We start from the raw sequence: 22,021 nt of genomic DNA on the forward strand, positions 1-22,021 counted from the left end.
TCTTCTTGTTAATATACACACCTGAAGAAGGAGACAACTCTGTACTCTGAAACGCGTCGGGTGCAAGACGTATAGATTGTATTCTGTATTCAATGACGATGAATACGTTTTAGATATGTTTAAGCATTCCTTGTTTTTTTATCTGTTTTCTATATTTTCCTAAATAAATAAAAAACTTTTTTGAAACTTTAAATATTACACACATTTTTCTCAAATATATCATGCCTTAAAAGTCCACCACAAGGGGACCCCTTTTTCTTTTACTTCTGGATGTGGCACTAATTTTTGCTCAATATTGCTGGCTAAATAGCTTTAATAATCATCCCTGAGGCATAATGAGCAGTTACTCTTGCAGTGGGGAGGGGAACCACTACATATCTTTTTTTCCCAACTACAATCTCTTTTTTCCCTTGAGATCTGCAGAGCAAAAAAATCAACTGAAGAACCAAGCGCTAGACCTTCTAATATCACCCATGTATATGGGAGAGGGAAGACACCTGATGGTCCCAACTGCTGAAAGAACCACTTGGGGTAGTGGGCACAACAAGCCTGATAACGAGCATCGTGCTATTCACTTATTGTGGAACCTTAATGAAGGCAGCTATATGTAAAGGTCCTGACCTGCCAGTAAGGGCTGCATGACAGAGTAGGACTACATGGACAAAAATACAAACCTATTGGCAAGTAAAACAAATTCTATGTATGTATTTGTCTCCTTGAAGTCCAGTCTTATTACATCAATTTTGGAAAACACAACACTCAATCTCCCGCGCTTAGTGGTGGGCCCAGATGCAATCCTAGACTCTTATTCTGGCTTCTCCGGTTAGAACACACCTTGCTGCCCTCCAAAGACTGGGGAAGTCTAATTTTACTGCAAACATAGAACAAAACCGAGGGTGCATTATCCTCAGTATGCTTCTTTAATAAAATAAACAGAGGTAGGTAATATGGAAAAAAGTGTAGCGCTAAGGTAAATATAGTGAAAAGAAGGTTTTGGAGCAGGGAGAGGTGAAACCACAATTTCAAGTGGCCCGTAGCCTCAACTAGGTCAAAACCGGATATGTGTATACACAAACAGTGTAGTATCATCACTTAAATACAAACAAAGTGCAGTGCTCTTTCTTTTGAAAAAAGTGCAAATGTGCATAAAAATAAAGTGAAAGTAAATCAGCAAATGATAATCTCAAAAGTCCACATTTTGCTAGTGATGAAATATAGAAGACTGTCCAAAATAATGGTGAGGAAGTGTTAATCCCATATAAATGATAAAGACTTATTATTATAGTCCATATGTTGCATGGTGCAGTTGAAACAGGGGGACCCAAGGCAGATATCCTTATAATACAGAGACTCCAACTCAGAGGGGACCCAAGGCAGATATCCTTACAACACAGAGACTCAGAAAATGTAAGGTAGAATACTCTTACCAACTTCGGTGGACTCACAAGCCGTGGGCGGTGAGTCAAACGAGCTTGTACTGTCTTGTGATAAATGACAGTAAGAAGATGGATGATACACCAGAAGACGTCCTCCTTGAATGGGGAGCCCGGAGCCTGTCCTGAAGGTCTGCACGATCACCGTTTTCATCAGCATACATGGACCTGCAGACTGCAGATAGACAGGTTCCTTGTCGTTGTTTTCTTTATGGTCCATGTATGCTGATGAAAACGGTGATCGTGCAGACCTTCAGGACAGGCTCCGGGCTCCCCATTCAAGGAGGACGTCTTCTGGTGTATCATCCATCTTCTTACTGTCATTTATCACAAGACAGTACAAGCTCGTTTGACTCACCGCCCACGGCTTGTGAGTCCACCGAAGTTGGTAAGAGTATTCTACCTTACATTTTCTGAGTCTCTGTGTTGTAAGGATATCTGCCTTGGGTCCCCTCTGAGTTGGAGTCTCTGTATTATAAGGATATCTGCCTTGGGTCCCCCTGTTTCAACTGCACCATGCAACATATGGACTATAATAATAAGTCTTTATCATTTATATGGGATTAACACTTCCTCACCATTATTTTGGACAGTCTTCTATATTTCATCACTAGCAAAATGTGGACTTTTGAGATTATCATTTGCTGATTTACTTTCACTTTATTTTTATGCACATTTGCACTTTTTTCAAAAGAAAGAGCACTGCACTTTGTTTGTATTTAAGTGATGATACTACACTGTTTGTGTATACACATATCCGGTTTTGACCTAGTTGAGGCTACGGGCCACTTGAAATTGTGGTTTCACCTCTCCCTGCTCCAAAACCTTCTTTTCACTATATTTACCTTAGCGCTACACTTTTTTCCATATTTTCTACACAGTCCCAGTCGTTCTGTAGTGTTGGCAGCTGTTTCCACTTACTAGACAGGCGCGGTATTTTATTTATTTATTTGCTCATTTCCAGAGGTAGTTAATATACTCACAAACAAATGCTTGTATCACAGCTTTTCATAAAAACATCAGTTAACATCCATGATGGAACATCCACATCTCAATGGACTACCGATCAGTGCCAAGGGCTTTATTACACCAATGCCAAGTCATTATTAGAAGTATGCATTCCTTATATACTGTAATAATAATAAATGAATCATACCTCCCAACTTTTTAAGATGATGGAACATCCAAAATGATGTAGGCATAGGACACACCTCCTGCCATGCCAGCCTTAAAGGAGAATTATACAAAAAAATTATCACTTATGGGGCGTACACACGGGTGGACTTTTCGACCGGACTGGTCCGACGGACTTTTCGACGGACTTTCAACGGACTTTTGACGGACTTCCGACTGACTTTTTAACGAACGGACTTGCCTACACACGATCACACCAAAGTCCGACGGATTCGTACGTGATGACGTACACCAGACTAAGATAAGGAAGTTGATAGCCGGTAGCCAATAGCTGCCCTAGCGTTGTTTTTCGTCTGTAGGACTAGCATACAGACAAGCGGATTTCTGGGTCCGGCGGAGTTACGACGTAAAGATTTGAAGCATGTTCCAAATCTAAAGTCCATCAGATTTTCGACTGGAAAAGTCCGCTGAAGGTCCGATGGAGCCCACACACAATCGGATTGTCCGCCGGACCCGGTCCGTCGGAAAAGTCCGACCGTGTGTATGCCGCTTCAAAATGTTTTTTTTTTACCACTACTATTCCTTTATGCTGGTTTATGACATTTACAAATGCAGAGATTTATAAATTGGAAGAAAAGTTTATTACTGGGAAACACTTATTAAGTAGTGTATAAATAGTGCATTTTACAGTATATACAACTATATAGATCAGACCAAAACGAGGGACAAATGAGGAGGAAAGAGGGACTTTGTTCTAAATCAGGGACAGTCCCTCAAAATCAGGGACAGTTGGGAGCTATGGATAAACCAAACTTTTTTTTTATTTTTTTTATTTTTTATTTATGGTCTTTGTATAGCTGTGATTCATCTTGAAAATGCTAATCATCACCAGCTTCTATAAAACAACAACATAAATAACAAGGTGCATTGAAAACAAGAGTAAGGTAAAATGGAAAATCAGGAAATAAAGTAATACCATTATTATTGTATACCATTGTTATTCTACAATTGTTATCAGCTTATCATTATATATTACTTACTTGTTCAGCTTGTCAACTCCTCTGGATGTTAGATTTCAGAAAAGAGAACAATTTGCAGAAGTTATAGCTTTCTGGGATTTACTGAAGTGAGCACATTTCCTGTTTAATAGAGAGAGAGAAGAGAAAGAAACTTATTTACAGCAATTTGAAAACCTCAGGGCTGTTGAAAACAATGTACTCATTTCACTTTAACCACTTCAGCTCCGGAAGGTTTTACCCCCTTAATGACCAGGCCATTTTCGGCGATAGGACACTGCGTTGCTTTAACTGACAATTGCGCGATCGTGCGAGGCTACACCCAAATAAAATTGAAGTTCTTTTTTTTCCCACAAATAGAGCTTTCTTTTGGTGGTATTTGATCACCTCTGCGGTTTTTATTTTTTGCGCTATGAACAAAAAAAAAGACCAACAATTTTTGAAAAAAAAAAACAATGTTTTTTACTTTCTGCTATAAAACAAAAAAATAATTATTTCTTCATCACTTTAGGCCAATATGTATTCTGCTACATATTTTTGGTAAAAAAAAAATCACAATAGGCGTATATTGATTGGTTTGCGCAAAAGTTATCGCGTCTACAAACTATGTAATAGATTTATAGACTTTTTTTTTTTTCCCATTTTTGATGTACAATTATCGGTCAGTGGACTATGATGTGATATTGACACCATTATATGTATGACTATGGTAGATATTCAGCCTATTTGTTTTAATGTTACTATAATAAAATGTGATTTTTAGTACATATATGTTTTTGTGTTAGTGCTTTAAAAGTCTCACTATATAAGGCGTGTCTAAAAAAGTTTGGTGAATGGTATCAAAAAACAAACAAAACAGAAGATAAAAACAAATTACCTTTATTGGCCTTAAAAATAATCACCATCCATCACAACACACTTTTGGCAATGTTCATAAAGCTTCTGGAAACTGTCAGCAAAGGCCTCTTTAGGAATCAATCACAGAACCGTTGTCAACCATTTGGGAGCCACCAAGAAGGCTCAACAGTGTCTTGACCTTGGACTTTTGCAGGCGACTCATTTTAAGGTCATGGGGAAGACGGTGAACGCCATTCCATTGATTGCCACTTGGATTCTGTATCGAACTGGTAGCACCGGGTCTTATTCACTGTGACGATGGTTCCCAGAAAGGATGAATCTTGGTCACATATGGTAATGAAATCTCACGAGGTTGCCATCCTGTTTTGCTTTCTGTTCATCTGTCATCTTGTGCAGCACAAACTGGGAACAGATCTTCCGCTTACCCAAATCTTTGTGGATGATGATGCTCACCGTGTCCTTGCTAATGCCCAATTCCTCGTAGGGTCAGTCACCAACCTCGTGCCAGCATTCGTCACATCTGCTCGATCATGTCTGGGGTTCTGCTTTTCTTGGCCAACCCGACTGTGGCTCATCCTGATTCATTTCTTTCCTGTTGCAAAAGCATTTGAACCAGTCGAAAAAAACACATTTTCTCGCATACGGCTTCCGTCCCGTGCACTTACACTAACATTTCATATGCCTCCGTCACATTTTTCCCCAATTTGTAGCAGAACTTGATGTTCACTCATTGCTCTTTTACACTGTGACCCTACCTCTCACACATTCAACTGGCCGCAAGCAGGATTGCCCTGACGGTCACATGTACTCCACGCTAGGTGGCGTGCCTCTGGATAGCCATCGGTATGCGCGTGCCCCTGGCCCATGTTGTCCTTGAGATATCGGGCCATTCACCAAACTTTTTTGGCACAGCTCATAGAATGTTTCTTTGGATATAAATGGAACGAATGTTACTCAAGTATATGTAAAGTAAAACATTTTATTACATTTCTGCATAAAATCAAATGTTGAGTGTAGCCTCACATATCATTCGATAGTATACAGTAAGAAAGTACCATCATCCAAATTGACATATAGAGATAGAGAGGGTGGAGATGTAAGGGCAGTTGCCAAGGCTGACCAATATACATAAACACCCCAAGAATTTAAATGGACTATCTCGGTACTGATACAATGACTAAATTAATTTGATAAAACGCAAATTTTTTTTAATAACAATATACATAAAATATTAAAAAAGAAGTATATATATGACAAAATATACACCACACGTAACTAGCTCATGACAGGTTCCCCCGTAAAGTTTGTGTTAAGGGGAATATAGGAAATTCCTCTACCGTTTCGCAGTTAAAACCGCTTCTTCAGGAGGATAAAGGGTCTATAGAGAGAATAATGTATTAAAACAGGAACAATGCAGAGAATTGCATGCTATACAATAGTTACAAGGCATACTATATGTTACAATCAACATTAATACAAAAGAGGTTGCTCATCCAGATGGACCAAAAACTGCTAGCAACAGGATCCCACAACCCCCCCCCCCTGGAGGACAAGGGGGATTGTAAGTGTCTATCTCTAATTAAAGTAATAATAATAATAATAATACTTTAATTAGAGATGGTCACTTACATTCCCCCTTGTCTGCCGGGGGGGGGGGATCCTGTTGCTAGACGTTTTTGGTCCATCTGGGTGAGCAACCTCTTTTGTATTAATGTTGATTGTAGCATATAGTATGCCTTGTAACTATTGTATAGCATGCAATTCTCTGCATTGTTCTTGTTTTAATACATTATTCTCTCTATAGACCCTTTATCCTCCTGAAGAAGCGGTTTTACCCGCGAAACCGGTAGAGGAATTTCCTATATTCACCCTAATAGAAACTTTACGGGGGAACCTGTCATGAGCTAGTTACGTGTGGTGTATATTTTGTCATATATATACTTCTTTTTTAATATTGTTTGTATATTGTTATTAAATAAAAAATAGCATTTTATCAAATTAATTTAGTCATTGTACAGTATCAGTACCGAGATCGTCCATTCAAATTCTTGGGGTTTTTATGTATATTGGTCAGCCTTGGCAACTGCCCTTACATCTCCACCCTCTCTATCTGTATAGTTCTGCATAAAGCAGTGAGGGGTTAGAACCCTCACTGCCCTTTCTATTTGTCATGGTGGCCATTGTCTTTTGTACAGGAAATTATAATATATTTTTTTAAGCTGTCAGAGGAACAGACAGGGGGAAAATATTCCACTGGGAATATCTATTCTGGTGACAACAGTCTAATGCCCCGTACACACGATCGGAAATGCCGCCAGCAAAACTCCGATGAGAGCTTTGGGTCAGAAATTGCGACCGTGTGTATGCTCCATCGGACTTTTGCTGGCGGAATTCCCGCCAGCAAAATATTCAGAGCAGGTTCTCTATTTTTCGGTCGGAAAAAGTTCCTATCCGAAAAGGCGTTCGCCTGTATGCAATTCGGACGCGCCAAAAACCATGCATGCTCGGAAACAATTCGACGCATGCTCGGAAGCATTGAACTTCATTTTCTCGGCTCGCCGTAGTGTTGTACGTCACCGCGTTCTTGACGGTCGAAAGTTCAGAGAAATTTTGTGTGACTGTGTGTATGCAAACCAAGTCTCTGTAACAGGAGGAAAAGGCAAATTTCCCCAATGAGACTGATTGCCCTATCCTATTCAAAATTAAAAAATATGTTGGCTTTACAGATTTATTCATATTATATAAGCAATTTTTTATTTTAACATCCATAACAATTTTATCCAATTTCCCATTCCTTTTCATAATGTCTAACAAAAATCAGGGTTGGTACTAAATACAAGATGTCCAACAACTTATGTGTAATACATGTATAAAAAATGGAATAGTCTATTGAAAGATTAAAATACAATTTTAATCTATTAAAAATGTATACTGTTTTTGTACGCTTTTGCTAGTAAGTTTCTTTCATTTATTTCTTTGAACATATTCATAATGATTATCTGAAGTTAAGACTTTTCCTCCAGCTGTAGCTTGAGCAGGGAATGACGGCTGCTAGAAAAAATGAGATACTGTACACAATTAATTTATTTAAAGCTGAAGTCTTCTTTAGAACAGCTACCAACAAAGCACATTGTATGTATCCTTGGGCTTAACAATGCAGGTTTAAAACCCAATACTCATCAGTTTTTTGGGGGAAATTGTACTTCTCTGTTGTATATTGCTTAATTGTGATGATAATGAGGTTTGACAAACCTGAAACTGTGTGCAGCAAATGGGGAAGTCGTACTAAACACCCTAATTTCTCCAAAATTCAAAGGTTGCAGTCCATACCAAAATAGTCATAATCAAATATCATGTCTGTGATTAGCAATTATGGGAAGTGACATCTCTGAAGGAACACAGCCCAGCTGAAGACACATCTGACACAAAGCAGAGAATGTTAGATGGAATGCAGGGGATCCATAAAAACTCCATTAGTAGGATCTGCAAAAGGCTACTATTGAGGCCTGCCATAAAGTGACCTATTGTATATAGTTCAGAAAAGTAGCTTAAAGCAATGCACATCTTAACCACTTGCCTACTGGACACTTTAACCCCCCTTTCTGCCCAGGCCAATTTTCAGCTTTCAACACTCTCACACGTTGAATGACAATTGCGCGGTCATGCAACACTGTACCCATATGAATTTTTTATAATTTTTTTCACACAAGTTTTATTTTGCTGGTATTTAATCACTGTTGGGTTGTTGTTTTTTTTTTTTTTTTTGCTAAAAAAAAAAAAAAAAGAAACAAGTCTGAAATTTGTGAAAAAAAAGTTACTTTGTTTCTGTCAGTAAATTTTGTAAAATAATTTTTCTCCTTCACTGATGTGTGCTGATGAGGCTGCACTGATAGGCTTCAATGATGTGTGCTGATGAGGCGGCATTGATGGACACTGATAGGCTGCACCCATAGGCACTGATGAGGCGGAACTGAAGGGAACTGATTAGGTGGCACTGATGAGCAGGCATTAATATGCCGCTCTGATAATTGGCACTGATATGCGGCACTGGTGGGCACTAATGAGGTGGCACTGAAGGGAACTGATTAGGCGGCGCTGATGAGCAGGCACTAATATGCCGCACTGATGGGCACTGATAGTTGGCACTGGTGGGCACTGATAGGTAGCACTGGTGGACACTGATATGTGGCACTGGTGGGCAATGATGGGTGGCACTGGTGGGCACTGATAGGCTGCATGGATAGGCAGCACTGATGGGCAGCTCTGATGAGCAGGCGCTGATGGGCACTGGAAGGCAGCACTGACTGGCATCACTAATGGGCACTGATTGATGTCACTGATGGCCACTGATTGGTGTCACTGATGGCCACTGATTGGTGTCACTGATGGCCACTGGTTGGTGTCACTGATTGCCACTGATTGGAGTCACTGATGGGCACTGCTGGGGCTATACTGTAATCAGGGCACTAATGATCAGTGCCCTGATTACCTGTACAGGTCTCCCCTGTGAAGAGATGCTGCTGATCGGCTCTCCTCGCATCACACTCTGTCAGTGTAAGCCAAGGACAGCTGATAAATGGTACTTCCTTGCTTACATGTGACTGGCTGTGATTGGACATAGCCACATGGGTAAAGAGCCCGGTCATTGGTTCCCTACCGAGATCGGTGTCCTAAGAACACGGCGCAGCTGCAAACGCCAAGCTGCGCACCCCCATAGGCGCGTGAGAGTGGTCCCAGAACATCGTCCCAGAATGAGAGCTCATCCTGCCAGCCGTCATTTTGCTAAACGGCGGGCTGGAAGTGGTTATGTCTGGGTTTTTTTTGTTTGTTTTTTTTTCAGAGCCAAACTAAATCCATATTCCATAATTCCTGCTGTAATAAAGTTACGTTCATAACAAGCGGTTACACAAATATATAAGAAGATACCATTCAGGTGGACACCAGACACACCTAACCTACAAGGTACATAAGGCTAATGTAACACACTAGACACACTCTTATGCCCTGTACACACGGTCCGATTTTCTGACGGAAAATGTGTGATAGGACCTTGTTGTCGGAAATTCCGACCGTGTGTGGGCTCCATCACACATTTTCCATCGGATTTTCCAACACACAAAGTTTGAGAGCTTGCTATAAAATTTTCCGACAACAAAATCCAATGTCGGAATTTCCGATCGTGTATACACAAATCCGACGCACAAAGTGCCACCCATGCTCAGAATAAATATAGAGATGAAAGCTATTGGCTACTGCCCCGTTTATAGTCCAGACGTACGTGTTTTACGTCACCGCGTTCAGAATGACTGGATTTTCCGACAACTTTGTGTGACCGTGTGTATGCAAGACAAGTTTGAGCCAACATCCGTCGGAAAAAATCCTAGGATTTTGTTGTCGGAATGTCCAATCAATGTCCTACCTTGTGTATGGGGCATTAGTAAGACATGCTCATGATCCACATCATATTTGATCTCTAAAAAATTGTTATTCCATTTAGTTAAATAATAAACTGTTTTTTACATTGTGAAACCTTGTCACCTGGAAATATAGATGTATTTAGGATAGTTGGCATTAAGAGTGTGTCTGTTGTGTATAATAAAATACTACAGAACTCCTATGGACAAAGCCCTCAGACCTTTGGTTTGAGTAGAATAAGCTCTGCACTATCCTCCCTAGGATAACAAAATGCTGCTGCTTAAGAACCATTTATAAAGCAGAATCACTTAGAAGGGTCATTAACTCTAATGCCGCGTACACACGGTCGGACTTTTCGGCTACAAAAGTCCGACAGCCTGTCCGACAGACTTTCGACGGACTTTTGGCGGACTTTTGGCGGACTTGCGCCAGACTTTCTTATGAACAGACTTGCCTACATACGATCACACAAAAGTCCGAAGGATTTGTACGTGATGACGTACACCGGACTAAAATAAGGAAGTTGATAGCCAGTAGCCAATAGCTGCCCTAGCGTGGGTTTTTGCCCATCGGACTAGCACACAGACGAGCGGATTTCTGGGTCCGGCGTAGTTACGACGTAAAGATTTGAAGCATGTTTCAAATCTAAAGTCCGTCAGATTTGCGGCTTGAAAGTCTGCTAAAAGTCCGGGGAAGCCCACACACGATCGGATTGTCAGCCAGCTTTAGTCCGTCGGCGTCCATCGGACTTTTGTAGGCGAAAAGTCCGACCGTGTGTACGCGGCATAAAGCCCCGTACACATGATCGGATTTTCCGACAACAAATGTTGGATGTGAGCTTGTTGGCGGAAAGTCCCACCATGTGTATGCTCCATCGAACATTTGTTGTTGGACTTTCCGCCAACAAATGTTGGCTAGCAGGTTCTCAAATTTTCCACCAACAAAACTTTGTTGTCGGAAAGTCTGATCGTGTGTACACAAATCCGTCGGACAAAAGTCCACGCATGCTCGGAATCAAGTACAAGCCGGAGATATAACTAGCGTTAGTAATGGAGATATCACGTATGTCTTGAATGTCACTACGTTCATAATTGTTGGCCAAAATTCCATGCATGCTCGGAATCAAGCCGAAGAGCCGCACTGGCTATTGAACTTCATTTTTCTCGGCTCGTTGAACATGTTGTACGTCACCGCATTCTTGACGTTCGGAATTTCCGACAACATTTGTGTGACGGCGTGTATGCAAGACAAGTTGGAGCCAACATCCTTCGAACAAAAATCCACAGTTTTGTTGTCGGAAAGTCCAAACATGTGTACGGGGCATAACTCTGATATATCAGATTGGACTCTGGCTCACTACTAAAGCTACCAGACTTCCAATAGTCATTGTTCTAAGTTAAAGCCTAGATGTAGAAGATCCTTAAGCCAAATTGTGCTGCCCATGAAAGTATTCAGGTAGACTCAATATTTTAAAGAACAAAGCAAAACAGATTCACCAAAATGCACAGATCATACTTTATTCAATGACTAGAATAAATAATTCTTCCACTGCACTTACAAAGACTCCTGCATGCAAAAGCACAAACCAAGCACTTGAACCCTTAACCAGGAAAACAGCTACACATAGAGGAGCCGGAAGATGTGTAGCTGAACAGATCACCATGTGATGCTCTTATTTAAGCTGACTCAGAGGGAAAACCCCTGTCTGAACAAAAAAGCATCCAGACCAGGAAAGGAGCAATAACAAACAGTTCTTCTATGAATATTTGTTTACCTGGTCAGGGTTTCGAACTAAACTCTAAGCAGACACAAAAGACAAAAATAATTTAGCAGAATTATTGATATTAGCATAATTATCGATACATTGTCTACCTTTAGATGCCCTGGTGACACCTCCTGAAGAAGCGACACGCGTTGCGAAACTTGTTGAGGATTCGTCTCTACCTGCATCAATTTGTTCCCATCCACCAGATGGGTTTTGGAGCACATAACTGTTTTAATGTCATATTTTACAATTCCTTTATATGCTTTGTTGCGATTGTATTTTATGTATATCCTATAATAAATGTATATTCTTTAAATTTAATACATTGTGTATGTATTTTTTTTTTAACGCAAGCAGTGTAAGTGCTTGATTTTTACCTGGTATCAGCCTTTTGCAATTCTTTTATAGCAGGACTGGAGTGTAAGAAGAAATAACAGTACAGGGAGCAAATGATAAAAACACAGTTTCAGGCGCTATTAGCTGTAAAGCCCCACTATGGAGTGTGTATGTGGCAAGGAGTACTATAAAGAGATCACAGCTCAACCGTGCTGCTGTCCAGTAGCATAGGATAAATTCTGAGAAACAACAACAACAAGAGCTAACAGCGCTCAGGGACTGTAAAATGATTGTAGAAGCCGTTGCAATAATCAACAATCAATGTCCAATTAACTCACTGCCGATTTATCCATAACATGGTTAAAAGAAGTAATATTCCATAGAACTTTGGCACAACCTTACTACGCTGATTCTGGAGATGGCTCGGGCATTGATGGGTCACTCATCCTGGGCAAGGAAAGCCATAGGGAGGCGCCAACCACCGTGGCCACAAAGATGGAACGGGTTGCAGGGAGGACCAGGCCAGGAGCCACTGGCGTGAGTGCATGACATCACTGGAACACCTGGGCGGAAGTGCGGTACCCGGAAGGAGGACGTTGCTGTAGCCAGCGTGGAAAGCATGTGTCCCTGTTGTCGTGACAATGCGTTTCAATCGCATGCACTTTTTCAAGTCAAGGAAATTACGGCAATCAGAGGATTTAAGCCTGATTAGGGGACGGGGAGTGGGCAGAGGTCCACTATTCAAGCTGTCTTCATCCTGATTGGAAGGGTAACATCCCTCTATGTTTGACCTCTCTTACTAGGTCAAATTCTGCCTTCCCCTATATGCTGGGGTATGCACGGTGGGCTCCTCTAGTGTCCTTCTCCTCCTTGTTTGTTCCATTCTATATCCAGATATACTTTCTTTAGTGGGGTGTGTCACCCTTTAAAACTGTGGTTTATCCTCCATATAAAGATTCATGCAAAAAAAAAAAAAGGGGGGTCCTCATGGTGTAGTAATTTCAAAATAGGCCTAGTAACTTACATTTAATTTTAAAACAAAGAAACAAGGCCTGGTCCTCCCTGCAACCCGGTACATCTATGAGGGCCATGGTAGTTGGTGCCTCCCCATGGCTTTCCTTACCCAGGATGAGTGACCCATCAATGATCAAGCCATCTCCAGAATCAGTGTGGTAACGTTGTGCTAAAGATCTGTAGAATATGTACTTCTTTTAACCATGCTGTGAATAAATCGCCAGTGAGTTCATTGGACATTGACTGTTGACTATTGCAACTGCTTCTACAATCATTTGACCTCAGCCACTTAGTGCTGTCAGCCCTTGTCGTTTTCAGGGAGCAAATGAGCTCATGTGCTCACAAGGAGCGTGTGGATAATGGGAGAACGCAATGTGAACGTGAGATGAACTCATCATTGTGCTGCTTCTCATTTCACAACCTAGGCTCCGAGGAAGTGGGCTGATTGGTGCGGGTCATGAGGCTGTGGTTATCTAGCAGCAGAAAAAAAATACTTCTGGGGAAATCTCTGGATTGAAGATGAAAGCTTGGCCACTCAATGAAGTTGGACAAGAAGTGGTTTATCTTAAAATACATAAAGGGGTTCTTTACTGTTAGAGCGGTAAGGATGTGGAGAACTCCCTTCCACAATCGGTAGTTTCAGTGGGAAATGTCACTCACTTCAAATAAACTTTTAGATGGGCATCTTTTTGAACACAATATACAGAGATATGGGAAGTGGTAGAGACATAGATAAACACTCACACAGATTGAACTGGATGGACTGGTGTCTTTATTCAACTATTACCAACTTCGAAAGTTGCAAAAAAAAGATGGTTGCGGTTTTAGTTTTTAATACGTTTTTTATTTTTAACTTGTTATTTTTTGCTAAAGGTCTGATTTAATTGATTGATTTGTGCCTGTGTTTTGCTTTGTGTGGGTTAAAATACACCTTATTTTATTCCCTTTATGCCGCGTACACACGGTCGGAATTTCCGACAACAAATGTTCAATGGGAGCTTGTTGTCGGAAATTCCGACCGTGTGTAGGCTCCATCGGACATTTTCCGTCGGAATTTCCGACAAACAAAATTTGAGGTCTGGATCTCAAATTTTCCGACAACAAAGCCAGTTGTCGGAAATTCCGATCGTGTGCACACAATTCCGACGCACAAAATTCCACGCATGCTCGGAATCAAGCAGAAGAGCCGCACTGGCTATTGAACTTCATTTTTCTTGGCTCGTCGTACGTGTGGTACGTCACCGCGTTCTTGACGTGCGGAATTTCCGACAACATTTGTGTGACCGTGTGTATGCAAGACAAGTTTGAGCCAACATCCGTCGGAAATTAATCCATGGATTTTGTTGTCGGAATGTGCAATCGTGTGTAAGCGGCATTAGTGTGTCATAATCATTTGGAACCTCTGCTTTCACAAGATCCTCATATGTGTCATCTGGTTGTTGTGAATTCTGGGGACAGGATGAAAGAGAAAAAGAAAAACGCTCGCTTAAGATTTACGTTAGGTCTTATAAACCAAAAGTAAGAAAAATACAGAATTCTACTACTACAACATATGAGGTATACTGCAAAAATCCAGTGATATTGAGTCGAATTGACTGTACAGAATTGGCAAGAGAATGACCGTCATCTACAGACACTATTGCTTGCAAATCTTCCCATTCAGCCAATGAGCAACTTGGACATGCACAGCCCAGACTCCATTTAGTATCCAATATTTCATACTTACCATATTTTTAGCCCCGAGCATAGTAGCTAAAAAAACTGTAAAAACACTATGCATCCTTTAAATAACGTACCTCGTGCGTTAAAGATGTCTGACGTGCTTTCATTCTAAAAAAAACAGTATTAATTATTATTATGGCATTGTTGGAAGAGAGGGAAGGAGGAAGGGAGAGAAGGCAAGGTAGCAAAGGAAGGAAAGGGAAGGAACAAAGGAAAGGGAAAAGGCAAGGAAAAAGGAAAAAGAAAGGAAGAGAAGAAATGGAAAGGAAGAAGAGAAGGAAGGTGAAGGAAATGAAAGGAAATGAAAGGAAAAAGGAAAGGAAGGAGAGAAGGAAGGTGAAGGAAATGAAAGGAAATGAAAGGAAAAAGGAAAGGAAGGAGAGAAGGAAGGTGAAGGAAATGAAAGGAAATGAAAGAAAAAAGGAAAGGAAGGAGAGAAGGAAGGTGAAGGAAATGAAAGGAAAAAGGAAAGGAAGGAGAGAAGGAAGGTGAAGGAAATGAAAGGAAAAAGGAAAGGAAGGAGAGAAGGAAGGTGAAGGAAATGAAAGGAAAAAGGAAAGGAAGGAGAGAAGGAAGGTGAAGGAAATGAAAGGAAAAAGGACAGGAAGGAGAGAAGGAAGGTGAAGGAAATGAAAGGAAAAAGGAAAGGAAGGAGAGAAGGAAGGTGAAGGAAATGAAAGGAAATGAAAGGAAAAAGGAAAGGAAGGAGAGAAGGAAGGTGAAGGAAATGAAAGGAAATGAAAGGAAAAAGGAAAGGAAGGAGAGAAGGAAGGTGAAGGAAATGAAAGGAAAAAGGAAAGGAAGGAGAGAAGGAAGGTGAAGGAAATGAAAGGAAAAAGGAAAGGAAGGAGAGAAGGAAGGTGAAGGAGATGAAAGGAAAAAGGAAAGGAAGGAGAGAAGGAAGGTGAAGGAAATGAAAGGAAAAAGGAAAGGAAGGAGAGAAGGAAGGTGAAGGAAATGAAAGGAAAAAGGAATGGAAGGAGAGAAGGAAGGTGAAGGAAATTAAAGGAAAAAGGAAAGGGATCCGTGGTGTGCTGGTGACATTCTCTCACCCCAATATATGTATCTGTTGCAAATAGGTACATGAATATGTCCCGTGTGTGCACTGGGGAAGGAATGTCCTCATTGGACTCAAACCCACCCTCCCCCAGGCCACTTCACCCATCACACTGACAGGGACATAGAGAAGTGTTACATAGCTCCCAACTGTCACTGATTTCGAGGGACTGTCTCTGCTTTGGAACAAGGTCCCTCTTTCCTCCTCATTTGTCCCTCATTTTGGTCTGATCTATATAGTTGTATATAAAATGCACTTTTTATCTTTCAAAGAGTCTTTCCCAGTGCTAAACCTTTCACCCAATTTCTAAATGGCTGCACTTGTAAATTCAAAAAGCTGGTATAAAGGAATAGTAGTGGTAAAAAAAAAAGCACTTGTGGGTTTAACTAATAATTTTTTGTGTATAATTCTCCTTTAAGGGGATGTGCCAAGGGGTGTGCTTTGTGCCTACATACTTTTGCTAATAGATGTACCTCATTCCCCTCTCAAAACGTTGGGAGGTATGGTGTTATACTAGGGGTGGGTTGAGCCTGATAGAAAAATTCTACCTTTATGCTCTTTATGGTGATAATGGACAGACTTGGGTTTATGATAAAAAGATACACAAACCCAAGTCTGCCCATTATCACCATAAAGAGATGTTTACTTGTGACATAAAGCTGTAGAGTCCTCCGACGTGGTTGTAACCAGGCATTTGTCTTCAGATCTTCTGATATTCCTGGGTAATAGAACTGATCACCATCATCGCTGCTCAAAGGGTCTATCCTCAGTGAACAGCGATTCTTTCCAGGTACTAGAGAGGTTCTGCCTTTGCAATCTGTTAATACTGAATAACTTTCTTGACTGTTAAAAATCTGAAGATCAATTCTTAGATTATATAAATGCCAAACAGTACTGGATGTCCCAGAATTAATGCAAGGGTAGAATGTACAGGGGATTTTGGTTGGGAACTCCCACCTCTGACACAAAAGTCCTGGCCGAAGACGAGAAAATATATGTTAATTTTTGTTTCTTTGTCAATGGTTATCAAGCCCCCCCCCAAAATGTGTGAAGCGCCCTACTCCCGTGGGAGCCGGTAATAGTTCGTTCTTCCCTGAAGTGTGTTCCATTACCCCCTTTCCCTCACAGATATGGCACACAGACAGTCCATTGAACAGTTAAACTATGTACATCTTTATTGCGGTTCCCAGGTTAAATGCTGCATTGCACCGGAAAGTCACTCTGAATGACCTCCAATGTTTTAAGTAATGAGAAATACAACATTCTTCCCAGAATATATGAAGCCTTTGTGAATAAAACTTCCGTCTTGCACCAGTTACACCCCAGTACAGCTGATCCTCTACCTTGTAAAATTATCCAAGCGGTGATACAGCTGCTCAAACACTGTTCCATACCCCCACACCTCCTCCCCGTTCCCAGGCTCTCCTAATCCATCAGGGGGCACCGATCCAACCAGCGGTATCAGCTGCACTGGACAGAGATTGAGGAACTGATATTGTTTCTCTCCCTCTGTGACGTTACAAATCGGCAGTGATAATTATTCCATCACTTCCGGTTTCGGGTTATTTACAAGCCGTTACTGGATTGTAAAGCAGCCAATCAAATCAATCTCAGTTTGATTGGGGTTTAAAGGACCCCAGATCTCTCCATAAACAGGACCTGTCAAGGCCCATGCTATTGCAAGGGATGTAGTTCATTCCTTGCGACAGCAATAAAGTTGATTAAAAAAATGTACCGGTACAGTGTAAAAAAAAAAAAAAAAACGAAACTTAAAAGGGGTTGTAAACCCTCATGCTTTTTCACCTTAATGCATCCTATGCATTAAGGTGAAAAAACACCTGGCAGTCACCGGCCCCCCAGCCCTCCCCCCATTTTCCTTATCTGAGCCCCTTCATCTCTTCAGCAGGGACGTGCTGTCCCTCTCTCCACAGGGTTTTTGGCTCTTGATTGGATAGATTGATAGCAGCGCAGCCATTGGCTCCTGCTGCTGTCAACCAAATCCAATGACACGGGCGCGGGGTGGGGCCGAGTCCGGCATTCGTGTGTATGGACGCAAATGGTGGACTCGGGAGCGTGCCCACAAGGTAACACCCTCAGGAGAGCGCTTCTCCTAGGGGGTTGTCTGATGTGGGGGGGGAGCCGCGAGAGCCACCGGGGGACCCCAGAAGAGGATGTTCGGGGTAACTCTGTGCAAAATGAGCTGCACAATGGAGGTAAGTAAGACGTTTGTTATTTAAAAAAAAACAAAAAACGATCCTTTAAATCACTTTAAAAGTGCGATTGTAGGATCAGGTTTGATAGGGATTTCAAACAGTGTTGAAATCATAAGAAATACATCTTTTCTGAAATTTTTTGCTACCTGCCAAGTATGGACATGTGATCGTAGATCAACACAGCAAGGAAAACAAGATGGAGAATAATTTGGAGCATATTTCACAATTCTGACAGGGACCAAATACCACCCCGTGAGTACTTTGTAATTTGTCTCTAACGCAGCTATATTTTGTGAGGATGGCTTAGTTGGGATCCAAATAAAAAGACCTCAGATCTCATATTTACACTAAAATGCAATAAAAAAAATAAATAAAAATGTTGTCATTTAAAAAACAAAAAATGTCCCTTTAAGAGCTATGGGCAGAAGTGACATTTTGAAGTCGTTTCCACCCTGCAATGGTATAGGGACGGGTGGAGCCCATCTTTTCCCTCACTCGTCTCCATACCCAGCAAGGGAGAAGATCCGATTACCTCCGCCAGCAGGCTCCGGTAAGCGGCGGAGGGGGGCCCCTCTCCCGCCGCTGATAAAAGTGGTCTCGGGGTGAATCCGCCACAGAGACCACTATTATCAGAAAGCGGACAGCCAGCCGAAGAAGAGGAATAGAGGGGAAATGGAGCGCTAACAGGTGCTAGTGAAATTAAAAATGGGGCAGTCGTGTGGATCAGGAAATGTGGTATTTGCAGGAAACAAACAGTTAAGGTGGTTGTTAGACCTACAGTACTGGGTTCCAATAGATGGGGCAGGCGGCAGCCGGCTTCTCAGAGCAGAAGGGACTCTGTGGGGAAGACAAGCAGAGAAAAAGAGCAGCGCCGCTCTAAGGGTAGTAATGTGTATAAAAAAGACTTTAATAGTGTATAAATATGCACTTACATTTGACAGATTAAAAACAGGCATGTAGTGGTACTCCTTAACATCATGAAGTCACATCCGGTGGTCCACCTGATAAAGGAGCACGCATGCTCCGAACGCGAGCTCTATGGCGACGCCCCCCGGCTCTCCAGCATCTGACATCTCCACCCACGGACCAGCTGACGTGCTAACTTGACGGAACCACATAACTCGGAGCTTCGGACGCCACCGGAAGCGGCCAGGGTATGATTCCACTACAGCCCAGCGGACCACCGGATGTGACTTCATGATGTTAAGGACTACCACTACATGCCTGTTTTTAATCTGTGAAATGTGAGTGCATATTTAAACACTATTAAAGTCTTTTTTATACACATTACTACCCTTAGAGCGGTGCTGCTCTTTTTCTCTGCTACCCGAAGAAGAGGATACTGGGGTTATGGAAGCTAGCTGCTGCCATAACAACGATATTCCTCTTCAAAGTTAGGATGTATATTGGCGTGCGGCGGTCCGGAAGTGGTTAAGGACAGAGCCTCGTTTTGAGATTTGGTGTTTACATCAGGTTAAGTTAAAATCAGGTTTTCATGCTAGAAAATTACTTAGAACCCCTTGGAACCTAGTTACACTAAAATTCAATAAAAAAAATAAATAAATAAAAAATAAAATGTTGTTTGAAAAAAAAAAAAAGATTTAAGAGCTATGGGCGGAAGTGATGTCGCTTCTGCCCTGCAATGGTATGGAGCCGGGTGGTGGCCATCTTCCCCCTCACTCAGCTCCATACAACAGAGGGGACAGGACCCGATCGCCTCCACCGCTGCGGAGGGTACCGGAGCGAGGTGGGAGGGGGCGGCCCTCTCCCGCCAACGATAAAAGGGATCTTGTGCCGAATCTGCCGCTGAGACCGCTTTTATCTGTAAGCTGACCGCCAGCTGAACAAGTGGATACCGGGGGGGTAATGGCAGCTAGCTGCTGCCTTAACAACGATATTCCAGTTTGAATAACTGACGTATAATGACAGCCGGCGGTCGGCAAGTGGTTAAATAAAATAAATAACAACATTAAAAAAAAATTTAAAGTGCCCGCCCCCCCCCCCCCCCATGCAAAGACAAATACATACGTAGGACCCGCTTGCATACCACACACGTGAGGTATGATCGCAGATATCAGGTGCAAACAATTATTCTCATGCCGAACCTCCTTTGTAACTCTAAACTGGTAACCTGTGTAGGCTTTTAAAGAGTCACCTATGGAGATTTTTAGGTACCGTGGTTTGTTGCCGTTCCATGGGTGAATATAATTTTAAAGCAAGACATGTTGGAAGTGGGAAATCAGACAATATAGTAATAACAGTTTTTCTGTGCTGTCATTCTAAGCTTGGCTCCTCAGCTCTTGTGACGTTGGAATTCAGAAAACAGAGCTACCTTCTAGAAGTGCATAAGACACGTGTACACGTGTTACAATCTGCAGAAATTATTTCATCCCGGCATTTCCTAAAGTGAGCAATTTTCCTGTTGTAATTCAAGACTGATATTAACTAATTCAACTGCCAGAACAATTTTTGTGATTTTGTGCACACATGATTCAATGCTCATTTTGTACATAAAGTCCTCAAATATATTTTTCCCTAAAATCAGAGAACCCGTAGAATCAAGTGAGGGTAGTGGCACTGTAATACTGTTTATAAAACCTTTGTTAAAAAAAAAACCTTAAATTTATTTTAACCACTTTAGCCCCGGAAGGGTTTACCCCCTTAATGACCAGGCCATTTTTTGTGATACGGCACTGCGTTATTTTGGGTGTAAAAAAAAAAAAATGCTGCGCTAAACCCAATGAAACAAATTCAAAAACAACAAAAGCAGCTAAGCACACAAACAAACCAAGTCACATCAAGATATAAATAAATAAAGTGCAGCGCTAAGAATATCTAACATGAACTTAATGTATGTATAAAAAATTGTATCATTGAATACACCTGTGAAAATGTGAATATAACAGCAAAACAAAAAACCAAAAATAGGTCACGGTCACCGGTGAGGAGTAGTTGTCATAGGCAGAAGTTGAACCACTGTCACACACGCTCTCCGGTTCCGGAACAGAATGATCAGGAGGAAACAATTCAAAATGGAGCCATGGAAAAAGAAAAAAGGGAACTCCACATAGTGTAGGTCAAAAAATGGGGTTTAATAGATAAAAACCATACAGGATAAAAGTGATCACAGACAGATAAAAAATGGCAATGTGGGAAGCTGCATTTTCAGCTTCTCACCGGCGACCGTGACCTATAGGACACCATTCGGTTGGACATCACGGGAGACCATCCCCTCATGCCTATTAGACGCACTGCTATACGGCATGTGCGTCCTTACGGATCTGGTAAGGGTATCCAACTTTTTCCATTGAAGATTTGTGTGCCTTGGTATCTGTGGTCGCCTTTTCATTTGAGTGTCAACTTACCTCCCGGGGTATATGGTACCCCCCTGTTGGAGAAGACTTCCCTTTATCCTACACTTTATGGACTTTCGTCCCTTGCTGTCCCATATTTCACTATAGACACTTTTTTGATTAAACCCAGCAGGTTACACTGCTGGTTTCCCATATTTGTTTTGCTGTTATAATCACATTTTCACTGCGTTATTTTAACTGACAATTGCGCGGTCGTACAACACTGTACCCGAATAAAATTGATGTCCTTTTTTTTCCCACAAATAGAGCTTTCTTTTGGTGGTAATTGATCACCTCTGCGGTTTTTATTTTTTGTGCTATAAACAAAAAAAGAGCATCAATTTTGAAAAAAAAAAAAAACAATATTATTTACTTTCTGCTATGAAACATCTAATAAAAAAATGTAAAAAAAATCTAATTTCTTCTTCAATTTAGCCCAATATGAATTCTGCTACATATTTTTGGTAAAAAAGAAAAAAAACAAATAAGCGTATATTGTAAGTATTAGGGAGGCCCCCTAAAACTTACCGGAGCCCCATCTCTATCCAGTGATGTTGCACTGGGACTCTCCCTCCTCATTAGCTGAGAGAGCAACTGGGCGCCATTGGCTCCCGCCGCTTTCAATCAAAGTCAGTGAGTTAGTGAGGCAAGAGAGGGGGCGGGGCCAAGCGCACAGCTCTGTGTCTGAATGGACAAAGATATTTG

General features: G+C 41.5%; 1 long non-coding RNA gene across 1 annotated transcript; it reads right to left on the reverse strand.

Moving 5' to 3' along the window:
• Positions 1–680: 680 nt before the first annotated feature.
• On the reverse strand, positions 681–4,915 carry LOC141110457 (uncharacterized). The gene is made up of 3 exons (XR_012236297.1): positions 4,461–4,915; positions 3,608–3,706; positions 681–871 (listed from the first exon to the last, which is right to left on the reverse strand). It is a non-coding gene; the product is annotated as an uncharacterized lncRNA (long non-coding RNA).
• Between the last annotated feature and the right edge of the window lie 17,106 nt (positions 4,916–22,021).

This window comes from Aquarana catesbeiana, linkage group LG10 (genome assembly GCF_042186555.1).
Source record: "Aquarana catesbeiana isolate 2022-GZ linkage group LG10, ASM4218655v1, whole genome shotgun sequence".
NCBI classification, from domain to species: Eukaryota; Metazoa; Chordata; class Amphibia; order Anura; family Ranidae; genus Aquarana; species Aquarana catesbeiana.